The sequence below is a fragment of the Oryzias melastigma genome, linkage group LG16 (genome assembly GCF_002922805.2).
Source record: "Oryzias melastigma strain HK-1 linkage group LG16, ASM292280v2, whole genome shotgun sequence".
NCBI classification, from domain to species: Eukaryota; Metazoa; Chordata; class Actinopteri; order Beloniformes; family Adrianichthyidae; genus Oryzias; species Oryzias melastigma.
Window position 1 is genome coordinate 3,242,621 of NC_050527.1, and position 12,504 is coordinate 3,255,124.

A 12,504-nucleotide genomic window follows, 5' to 3' on the forward strand; every position below is an offset into this window, starting at 1 on the left:
CTAAGCTTGAGATAATACTTTTGTTTCACATGTCAAGCTACATCCACATCGCCCTCGGCAACAATCATTTAGGTGCCCATGTCCACTTAAAAGTCCATATAAACATGTATTTTAGGGTTACACTCAGAACTGTCGCGTTCACGCAAGAATTTTGATGCGTAGCTGCATACATTTTTAAGACTGTTTTCTAGCTCTACATACAAAACATGTGTAACTGGTTCGACTGTGTTGGTCTGCGTTGTGTTCAGGTCAGATTAATGAAGATCAGGCTCCAATATTGATTTAGTTTCTTTATTCTGGTTGACAGAAAACACAAATGTTACACGGCTGTCTGGGATTTTCGTCAGTGCTTCCCCCTAACAACTCAGCCACAGTTCGCAGCAGTCTCAGTGTGCATGTACCTCCCCCCACAGCACGTGAAATAAAACATGAAAAGAACATGAGAAAATGAGGAACTAACATCATACCTGGTTGACAGAAAACACAAATGTTACACGGCTGTCTGGGATTTTCGTCAGTGCTTCCCCGTAACAACTGAAAATTGCATGAAAAACAAAGAAAAGTCAACACAAAATGGACGAAAAAAGGCGCGAAAATGGCGCATCGGCTCGTTTAAAGCAGCTAATAACAAAAATAACACATCACAAACCGAGGAAAATGAATGCAGTACAATTCCAATTTTGTTAAATCTCGATAAACAAATTCAAAAACAGTTTAAGCTAATATATAATTACAAAGAACGAACACAAGGAGGAGCACGTCTTACCTCAGCCACAGTTTGGAGCAGTCTGAGTGCGCATGTGCAGCACCGTCTACTGCGTCACCGTGGTGAGTTCAAATACCCTCGGACAGACTAACACACAGGTAGAAATGTAAAAAAAAACTATTTACCTCAAATTTGGTGGAATTAAATAAACTAAACTAAACACCTGTTACACATGCAGCCATTGAACGCATGTTGAAAGTTAAACCAGGTTGAACTTTGAACAATTAGGGTATGGATGGTGTCCCAGCCGTTTGAAAATTGTGTTCAGTTGTTTCTCTTTTGTTTTGAACATTATTGCAGGTGTTATGTCTTGCTTTACATCAAGACACTTTTTACATGTATGCACTTAAACTTGAACACAATAAATGCTATTCTGACTGTATAGTCAACAGATTCTCATTCCCAAGTGGCCACATATTCACATATGGTTGAGGACCCCTCCGCGTCACTTTTTGACATTTTGGGTGTCCCTAAACCCTTGTTTTTTGATGTTCTGGCTGTTCTAATTAAATCAGGGGTCTGGTCGGTACTAGACGCAGACCGAACCTTGGGACATGGCCGGTACCAGTACCCTAAACCTAGCCTGGTACCCGGTCCGGAACCAGTACCACATCTCTATCCAGTAGCGCATGCGAAACCGGTGCTGCATCCAGAACCAGTATCGCATCCAAGACCGATACAGCATCCGGAACCATTACTGGTCGACATCCATACCAATCCATGTCCGGAGTCAGTACCGATCTGCGTTTAGTATCAGGTTTTGGTTAGGGTTACTGATACTGGTGCGGTCCACATCCTGGCCCGGGGATATAATTGTAACAGCCAGCATGCCAATAAATGACGAGTTGGTGACACAGAAAATGTCAATTTTTGATGCAGTGTTTGCTTCACGTTTCAGTTATTATTTGTTATTTTTTTGTAAATTTATATTTTTTAATGGAAACATTTTTTTGTGTTTTTTGTTATACATTTTCTGTAGTTTACTTTTATGTTCCGCTCCTCAATGCCCTTGGCTAAAAGGGGCGTAAAACACGGAGAGTCCTCAACCACGCGTCAATATGTGACGACTCGAAAATGAGAATGTGTTGGTATTTTACCTCAGTAATATGACCTGCTATTGTAAAAACCTTTTTAATCATTATGTGTAGCTTTAGCAACGACACTGAATTTCTTTAGATGTAATGCGATTATAAATCAGTGTTGTGAAAATGTGAGCAGCTTCCTAACTGTTTGGGGCACACTAATTATGATCAACCAACATTAAGCAGCTCCCAGCAGACAGCGGTGCATCACCTAAGGTTTAGTGCAGCCTCCTAATCACACCAGGGACAGAAATCTCTTCCTCTCACTCACCATCTCCACGGCTCAAAGATCTGGATGCTCTATTTGCTGCTTGTGGTTTTTCAGTTTTCTATTAGTGTATTTGCTTTGCTCAACCATCATTATTTGCACTGTTTGGAATTAAAGTCTCAGTATATTATCTAACTACTTGTCCTGCATCCTCACAGACTCATAAGTTCCTTAATGCCCTCTTCAAAAAAATAAAAAATATTGTAGTACAGAAGTAAACTTGTGTCTTGGTATCTATTTGCATGAGTTACTAACACTAAATTATGTCTGTATCAACTGTAGTAAAGAACAGTTACAGTACCTCACACAAACAAAACAAAATCATTTGAATATTGATTAAACATGTGGGCATAACTAATGCGTTTTGTTTATGCCTGTTTGCGAGCTATTTTTTGCCTATAGCAGAAATCAATGGAGTTTGAGTTATCAAATCTTAACGTGTTGCAAAGAGAGTGCCAAAGGGGAAAGCATGCAGCAGCAAAATCGATTTTGAGATATTGCCTTATTTAACAGGTGCCATAAATAGCAGCATGATGATGTTAACTGTTGCTAAAGTTACAGAAAGGACAAGGAGAGGTCAGACTGCACGCTGGGCTTACTTTTAGTGGGTTTGACTTCATCTAACATCTTATCTAGGAACATCTATGCAGCTGTCCTGGGTACATTTTGAAATGTTTGATTTGATATTTTATCTATTCTTGAAAGATGTTAATGTGACTACAATAAAAAATGGATCAGTAAAGTTTAAAGAACTATGCAGCATTTGCATGTGACACATTTGAACTTAAATTTGACTAAAATAATTAAAGATCGACTAAAATGAAAGCTGTTTTTGATGTTATTAGCATGTTCTAGTGACATTTTTCTGATGGAGGACATATATAAAGAAAATTAATCTTGTATTTTTAAGTCTTTATTCAAATCATTGTAAATAAGGTAAAAATGCAGTTGGAAACGGCTAGCATGTGAAACGGACAAGCTCCTACGACAAGCCACAATCTTACTAATCTGTTCAAATCTGATGCATCCATTTGCAAACAAATAGATCCATCTACTTCGTCATTTTTCTCATCTGATCTGGCATCTGGCTCAAAGCTATACAGCTGTATCACTGCAATATTTCTCACCATTTTTGATACACCTCTATGGTTAGCATAGGTTTGTGAGGAGCTGGAAGCTAGCAGAAAAGCATGTCAACAGATTGATGACGGGAAAGGGTGGTGGGGTTGCTTTGGACCAACCGTTGCACCCCTCAACTTAGAGGCAAATTTTGATTTGACTACTTCCGCCCTGAAAAAGCTATGACAACAAAGGTTTTCTGATTTTAGCTAAAAATGACAAACACTTTAAGAACACTTTAAGAACACTTTAGGAATAGATCCAAAGATGACTAAAGTGGGATTTTAAGGATAGGAATTAAAAAATGGGCATTGAACATTTGTATTGTGTTATTAGCTGCTTTAAACGAGCCGATGCACCATTTTCGCGCCTTTTTTCGTCCATTTTGTGTTGACTTTTCTTTGTTTTTCATGCAATTTTCAGTTGTTACGGGGAAGCACTGACGAAAATCCCAGACAGCCGTGTAACATTTGTGTTTTCTGTCAACCAGGTATGATGTTAGTTTCTCATTTTATATTGCAGCCTGGGTCACACAGAACGCCTTATTGTTATAACATCTACTATGAATTTTAAACTACAGTCAAATCAATAGAGTGTTTTATTGGTTAGATTTACTACTTAGCCAATCCCTCCAGGATATTACAAGATTATTTTAGAAAACGTGTTCATCACTCCTTTAAGATTTAACATTTATAAGGCAGTTGTTTTTACTCAATAATTTCAAATTCCCCACCACAAACAGAACCCTTCAGCATGGGTTAGATTTGGGAGGTCACATCTAAATAATCCAATAAACATGTGGAACAATGTTGTCATAGGTTACCAAAGTGAAATGTTAGTGCAGAATTCGTGCATTTTTGTTTTGATAAGGAAAAACAATCGTAACATTTTCAGCAAAATCAACTCAGTAAATGTCAAGCTCAGAGTCAGTTTGTCTATTTAGCTACAGGACCTGGAAACTTCAGTTTAACCTTTCAAGATGAATATTGTTAAAAAGTAAAATGGTCATCCATTAAGTTAAATTAAACATTTATAAAAGCTGTTAAAGAATGGGCTTTGTTTTATGCACACTATGCATGTGTTTGGCTTAATTTTTCCTTTATTCTTTTCTGAAGGCAATATAAACAAACAAACAAAAACAGGCATTTTACCTCGCAGTAACTTACTTAACTAAAAATATTTTTTTAAAGTGGTTTGAATATGACTTTTTGACATATCCTGACTGTTGAGAATATTTATATATTCTGGAAAAGAAACGTCTTCACATGTTGGCAAACATTTTTATAATTTTGTGAGTAGATTTACAGAGGTGTTCTCCACCTCCTTAGAGATTAGGATACAATTGTACATCCCCTTTTCTTGAATTCTTCTGACATCTTGTAGGACAAAGGGTGTAGCCTGTGGTGTTGTGCTGCAAATGTCACACATATGGATAAGCTGGTGGTGATCTCACCAGTAAAGGAAGAGGTAAATAATGAAAGTACAGGTCAACTATAAAAAAAATGAACATGATTGTGAAATTGCTCGAATGAAAAAAAAACCTTTATATAATGAAAATGGAAGATCTCTCCAAACAAGTCAAAATCAGATGATTATTAAATTCAAATTATGACTAAGTTTTTTTTAGGATGTATTCAGACTGGAAAAGTGTATTAATATGGTTTGGATCGAGTTGTGAATGAATGTTATACCTATGCCTAAAATCTTACATTTAATTGAATTTTAAGATTTCAGAATGGTTCTTTGAGTAGATATTTGACTGTTTTGTGGTGTTCCATTATTTTGGTTAACATTTTTCATATAAACTTTAATTGCTTTAAGATGGAAGTTACTTAATTAAAAAAAAACAGTTTTATTTAATAAAATATTTTTTTTCTTTTTATTTCAATTGCAACTTTTATGAGAGAAATGAAGGGTCTGGGTAAAGTTGAAAATGTAAGGGTCATGCTGACAGGAAGATATATTAAAGTAGGAAAAAGGTCGATTCATTTCTTGGGAGGAAAAAAAAGGAGACCTGATCTTGAAGATGGAGAAATAAAAATTTAATAGGAAATGGAATTTAGTAGACGGTAACATACCAACTGCCAGAAAAAAGAGAGAAAAATAAATGTTGGAACAGAGACTGCAACAAAAATCTGATTATTTGAGAGTAACAAAAAATCTAAACTGAGTAAATATTAAAACTCCCTCCTCACCCACGACTCCAAACCTGTCAACAGCTCCAATACTATCATTAAGTTTGCAGATGACACCACAGTGATCGGCCTCATCAAGGACAGTGATGAGGCTTCCTACAGGGAGGAGGTGGATCGTCTGGCAGAGTGGTGTGACACCAACAACCTGCTACTCAATGCAGAGAAAACCAAGGAACTCAGATGTGAACTTCAGGAAGAATGCTCACCCACACACACCCATTACCATCAAAGGGAAGGCTGTGGAGCGTGTGGACAGCTTTAAGTTCCTGGGAGTCCAAATATCTGAGGATCTCACCTGGACAACAGCATGCTCCAAGGTGATAAAGAAAGCTCACCAACGCCTCTTCTTCCTGAGGACCATGTGCTCTGGGGTTCTGTCCTCTATTTCTATCAGCTCTATTCTTAATAATCTATTTTTCATTTAATTATCCATGCCTTTCTTGGTGCAGTGTGATTCAGGTGTTGTCCGTCTTTCACACTTTTGTCTGTGCTCCTGTCCTCTGCTGTGGACCGCGCCTCTGGCTGTCCCAGCTCCTCATGGATGAAGCCTATCTGCTACACTATTCAAACATGTAGTCGTAGAGTTAGATAAGCTAATTCTTCTTTAACAGTCCTGGTGCATCACCTGAAGGATCCTTACTTCATGTGGACATCCCTGAGGTTTTTCCCTTACCAAGAAGGAGGATCTAAGGGCTGAGGGTTTAGTCTGTTAATTTAGCAACCAGCTATTCTTTCAGTTTCATGAGTGATTTTATGTTTTTGTACAATTACAGTGAGAAGTCCATTCAGACAACTCTATTGTGATATTGGGCTATATAAATAAAACTAATTTAAATCGAAGAAATAAAATTCAACAGTCAATCTATTTGATTTGATCCACAGTTTTAGTAGCTACTTTTTTGTAGCTTGAAAAAAAAACAGCTTTTTGTTCATTTGATCACTTTTTCAGTGTCTTAACAGAAAAGAAAAAATGTGAAGTTGAATGCCATGCTAGAGACAGAACTGTCTGGACTCAAATTTAAACCCCATAACCAGCCAGTGGCCAAACATTCTGGCCCATAGAGATGAAGGTATCCCTTTAAGGTTTTACATACATAGATAAATGATGGCTCACCACATATTAAAATAACAATTTTGAATCAACAAAGCATCTCACAGCAACTCCACCAGAGCTGCTTCAGTACCAATTGTATTTTTCTCTTTCATTTTGATGTCTTCATCTGGTAGAATGTCACAGAGGGAGGAAGGTTCTATGGTGGCTTTCATTGTCCAGGTTTCTCAAATTGGCCTTCACAGACCATAAACTTCCCCCCAGGCAGCCGGACACCTTCTGGCTCCTTCCCTGTGGACAGGCCACATAACTTCCTGTTATAGAACAGACGGGAGAAAGAGAATGGATGCTGCCGGACTTTCATTACCAGTTATTGTTCATGTTCTATTAAAGCCCAAAGGAAAGCTTTTTGCAAAAGACACACTTCAATTTAGATTTCAGTATAATTGCTTCTTCTCTGGAATTGTTTAAAAAAAAAAAAACGGTCTCGGTCTCTTTTCTTAAAAGACGTTTAAGTAATCATTACGATCTAGTCATTACTGTGAATGTGTCGACCCAGGGAAGCTGCTGCTGAAGCACTGCTCTTTAGTGGCTCTGGACTGGACAGGCAGTCAACCCAAACTGTTCAGTCCATCACAAATACAACCAATTGGAGCAACTGTTGGTTTTGAGTATTTTATTAGGACCCAAATAATATTGTTGCATAATTTGAAAGGTTCCTAAACCTGTGGATGGAAATGCAGGAATAAACCTGACAGGTCCTGGTAAATGATGTGATGGTGAGCTTCAGAACCCTGGGGAAATGAATGGAGTCTGGTCCTGGGCCAACATCAAAAAGCCTCGCCTTAGGATGCAGGTGCCCTTGAAATACAGCAGTTTTGCCTCAGGTGGAACTGAAGACAGATTTGGAGGAACTGTTTGAAGCTGAGAAAGACACAGATTTCTTACAAAAAATAAATGAAACGATTTATTAGGCACATTAAACAGATCAGTACAAGACTGTAGCTGCTTAGCAGTTTGTACTTCAGTTTCATTTGCAAATGTGCTCATCTTTAGACTGTGGACTGACCACAAGGCTGAGGGATCCATTATTAGCTCTTATGTGTCACCTGCAGGCTGGAACAGTGACAGCAGCTGCTATCTGCCTCTGCAGAAGTGGATATTGTGCATCTCCTCCAGGTAGGGAAAGTAATAGCTTCTGTAAATTTGAGTTCCTTGCTGCAGACATGGCATTTGAAAGTGCAGTCTTCTTTGAGGAGCTTTTCTTCAATGACAATGATGCAAAGCTTTCTCTGTTTCATCAAGATTTTTTTTCTTCCTCTTTTTTGTGGATTCAACAAGATGCTGGAGGCTTTCAAAGGAAGCAAAGCCTTTGATGACTGAAAAAGCCAGCATTTTCCTAAGTAACTTCAGTGAAATATTTGTGCTCTTTATCACAGTTTTTTCCCTTACTTTAGGATTGACTGTGTAGGCTGGTAGTATCTAGTCTTAAAAGGGTAAAATACAAGACTGGTTGGCATGTTTGATAGTGTTACTGAAGAAAAAAAAAGATCAATAGCTTAAATTACATTCAAAGGAAACTTCTAGTCAGTCCCTTTGGTATAAATTCTTCAGAGTGGTTTACTATGAGTACTGGAAGTATCATCATGGATTTTAACAGTCTCTAAAGGTCTTTTTTTTATTATTTTTGTTTAGTTTTTGCTTTCATCATCTCCTGGTTTCTGTCTCCAGGTATGGCAACATTTGTATCTCCGGAGTGCCTGGCAGTACAAATTAGCCAGCTGCTAAGACATGGGACTCACCCAGAATGGCTAATGAAACCGCGAACAATCCTGATCCAGAAGGATTCCTCAAGGGGTGCAATCATGTCCAACTACCTGCCAATAACATGTCTCTCCTCAACATGGATGTTCATATTAGGCATCATTGAACAAGGCGAAATGGACACATAGATTAACACATCAGAAACACATAAGGAAATTGGTAGAGATACCGGACCAACTTCTGGTTGACAGAACAGTCGCTCAAGACTCCAGGTCACAAAACCTGTTCACTGCCTGGATTGATTAGAAGAAAGCCAATACCCAGTGCCACACATGGATCAACACATTTTTGGAACTGTACAACAGCAACAGGACTCTAATAGTCTCATTGAAAAATCAGGTTGTGTAAACCTCCCCTTGTAGCCAATGGTAACTACACAAGTGTCCATCAAATGTGGTATACACCAAAGAGATGTTCTGTCCCCTCTGCTGTTCTACATAGGTCTAAGACCCCTCATCCAAATAATTAATAAGACTAGTGCTATGTATCCCAACTTAAAAATGTGGCTACTATGGGTCACTTCATCTACATGGATGATATCAAGCTATATACTAAGTGTAAGTACATTATTCACTCCCTGATCCCCAACTCCAGAATCTACAGTACATTGGCATGTCATTCGGGACATCAGAGCCAGATGAGGACAAAGAGAGGCAAGAAGGTATCTTCCACCCAGAAGGAAAGGAACAAAAGCAGACATTGAGGACAGTAACATGCACCCTGGAATACCACAGGTAAATGGTAATCCAGGGCCCAATCCAAATTCTTCCCTTCTCCCTTTCCCTTCATTTAGCCCTCCAAATGGAGAGTTATGAAAAAAGTGTCTTATATTTCTGACTTAACTTTTGTTTCATAATGTCACCAACAATCACCGGCATTGGACACGGAGCTTCCAGCACTTAAATATATATAACAGCAGTTTTATAACTTTAAAAAGGTCATGCTACAACAAAAAGTCATTACTTACATTTAAATGAGGCTAACACTTAAACTGCCCCTTAAACTGCCCTTGAACAGAGAACAAGTAGAGACAAAACAACCAAATGCCTCCGATGATCAAGCCAGCTTAATGGTAAGAGCAAGATCCAGGTAATACACAGTTACACACTACCAGCTATAAGATATACTGCATGAATAATAATGGTAGCCCAAGGAAGAGATATAGGCATAGAGGGTTCCATCTCAAAATCCGGCATCCTGAGACTATATACTAAAAAAAGCAGGCGAAGGACTAGTGAGTGGGAGAGCTACTATCCAAGATGAATAAATACATCAAATGCGAGTCTTCAACAGGCTGCCCTGAGCACCAGGGAAATAGAAGCCCAGATTCACCATACCAGACAAGACCAAAGAGGTAGGCCTTTGCAAAGAGTTCTCTGAAACAATCCAGAACAGAACTGCAGGGTGTGGGATGGTGGTAGGGAAAGCATGAATGGAGCACAACAACTAAATGGCTGACATAGTGTAGAGAAACATTTATGATGAATACGGAATGGAAACTCCAAAGTCAAAGTGGGAAACACCACCAAAATTAGTAGAGAATAAGGGAGCAAAGATTCTGTGGGACTTTCAGATCCAAACTGACAGAATAGTAATGGCGAACCAACCAAACATTGAAGTAGTGGATAAAGAAAAGAGGAAATCTGTTGTAGTGGTACCATGTGATGGCAATAACAGAACAAAGGAACATGAGAAAGTGGAGAAGTTTTAGAGACTCATGGCACAACTGGAGAAAACTTGGAGGGTGAAGGTGACAGTGGTGCACATGGTGATCCGTGGACCAAGGGCAGTAACCCTTGACTACAGCAGATCACTGGGAAAACCTCAGACATCTCAGCCCAGTAAAGCATAGAAACTACAAAGATACTATGCAGGACCCTAAAGCTCCTATAGGCCTCGGGAAGAGAACCTCGAGAGGAGTGTGAGAAGAGAATTTATATGTGTGTGAATCTGTGGCTCCTGTTTTTTTATCAAAGTTATTCAGTCAGTTGAAGATCCACAAATAAAAAGCAGTTATTGTTCTATACTGCACTCTATTTTGCAATGTTATTTCTGCAGTTGTCATCTTTTTTGCCTCAGTTGTTTCTCCATCATTCCCATTTTTTCTGCTCTTACTGAATCTTTTTTTCTACTTCGAACTGTCCTGATCTCACCACATCTGATGTGCTTTCACTCCTGTCTCAATCTGGCTGCCTCCCATCGTCCCTCAATCTCCTTCTTTCTCTTTTACATACTCCCTGTGCACTCCTGCTGCCCCGGTCAGTCCATGAGGATTAATTGATAGTGAATGATAATAAATCTTCCCATTAGGCGGAAGGTTGCTGTCCATCGTTCATTATCCACCTGCTGCTCCTCAGTGCCGTGGCCTGGGGTTGTCTTGCTCCACGCACATCTGGCGCCGTCCCTGGGAAAGTTCATTTTAATTCCAGATGACGACGTACTTCAAATTAAGACTCATTCTCATTCATGTGAAATAAACAACTTACATCTTTTCTTTTGCTGTTTTATGAATTTGTGGTAACAGAAGATTTTTATTAAACAAGTTTTCACCAGAATACAATTTTTGCCCTGAATTTTTGTGGTGATGGAAAATTTTAAAAAGCTGTTTCAGGAATGGAAGATTAAGAAACTGTTTTCTTTTATCACTTATAAGAGATTTGGGCATAGCTAAATATATTGAAGCAGCAACTTTCTCATCAATTTAACACTCTGTCTTATCTATGTTATGGTAAAAAAAAAGAAGTTTGTTGTGTTTTGTTCTGAGTCACGGTTGTGGGGAAAGACTTGAATATCAATCTTGTGTAAGAGGTGACTGGCAAAACTTCTTTATGACAAACTGTATGTGTTCTGGATGACTAAGACTCAATAATAATACTTCTTGAGGAAACTTTGTTCCAAATATGTGAATTATGCTGCATTTATTGGAGATATGTTAAAATGTAATTTTCAAAAAATGAAAATATGCATTATATTTCATTCAAATTCAAAAAAGTGCAAGAAAAAAGTTACATTTGTTTTATAAGTTTAATAAAAACAATGTAATTAGATTTTTTTTTTTATTTCAAAATCACTGAAAGCTTTAAAATGAACTAAATTACTTGCCATACTTAAGGGTTGAATTTTTCAAAGCTCAAGTTTTTGCAATTTTCTTGACTGTCACTACCTGGGGAAAAAACATCCAAGTCAGTTTTTAAAAAAAGTCTCCAGTAGTTACATCCATGTTACCAACATAAAAATAAATGAATAAATAAGTAACATTTTACAATTGTGTAAATATAAAATAGAATTAAAATATATATTGAAGAAGTACTTTTTTGTTATTTTTCAGGTAAAAATATAACAATATTAAGGTTATACTCATGTTATTGAAAAGCTGATGTTTCACTAACCCAACAAAAACAAAATTGTTGGTTAAAAGAGGTTGAACACGTTTTAATCAAACTCATTGTTCGAGGTGTTTCTGCTGAAAGGCAGACTCAGCGGGAACTGGACATGTTGAACAAGGATGAGTTTGTAACTAAAACCCTTTTCTGTTTTAGCAGTACGTAGCGTGTCCCACCACACCAAGTATAAAGCATCCATAAAGACATGGTTGGATGAGCTCAGTGTAGGGGAATTTTAATTGACCCCACAGAGCCATGACCTCAACCCCATCGAACACCTTTGGATGAGATGGGATGAAAACTTCAACAATTGCAATTCTACTTGACCTGATCTGAGGAATCCTCCAAAGAACCACAGATTTGGACAGAAACACCCCAAAATGGGGCAAAAATGTTTCCAATAGGTCTTTTTTAATATAGAAAAGGGGATCAATTTTACTTTGGAGTGCTCGTAACAGACATGCATCAATTTTCTCAACTTTACTTTTTCTAAAAATGTCACAATATTAATAGCCAATATAAAAGAAGGAAGTTCTTACCTTTAATGAAGATGGGTTCCTATGACCTTATTAAAATCTAATCAACTTTTTGTAATTGATATATAGCTTGAACATCTTTAATGCAATTATTGTAGCTATTAATGAAATTAAATAGTCAATCTTATCTAGGAAAAAAGTTGTAAAACTTAAAATCTTGCAAGTCATTCTGCCATGATTAAACTGTTGTACTGAAGTTGCATAATCTTTAATTTAATTATTATTGATCAAACTCCACTGAAGAAGACTTACTGTTTTAAAAACAACACCAAATAAAGCA

The 12,504-nt window shown here is 37.7% G+C and overlaps 1 long non-coding RNA gene across 1 annotated transcript; it reads right to left on the reverse strand.

Annotated features, from left to right (window-relative positions):
• Window positions 1-277: 277 nt before the first annotated feature.
• LOC118599780 lies at window positions 278-1,172 on the reverse strand. Its single transcript, XR_004949279.1, has 2 exons — window positions 767-1,172; window positions 278-534 (listed from the first exon to the last, which is right to left on the reverse strand). It is a non-coding gene; the product is annotated as an uncharacterized LOC118599780 (long non-coding RNA).
• Between the last annotated feature and the right edge of the window lie 11,332 nt (window positions 1,173-12,504).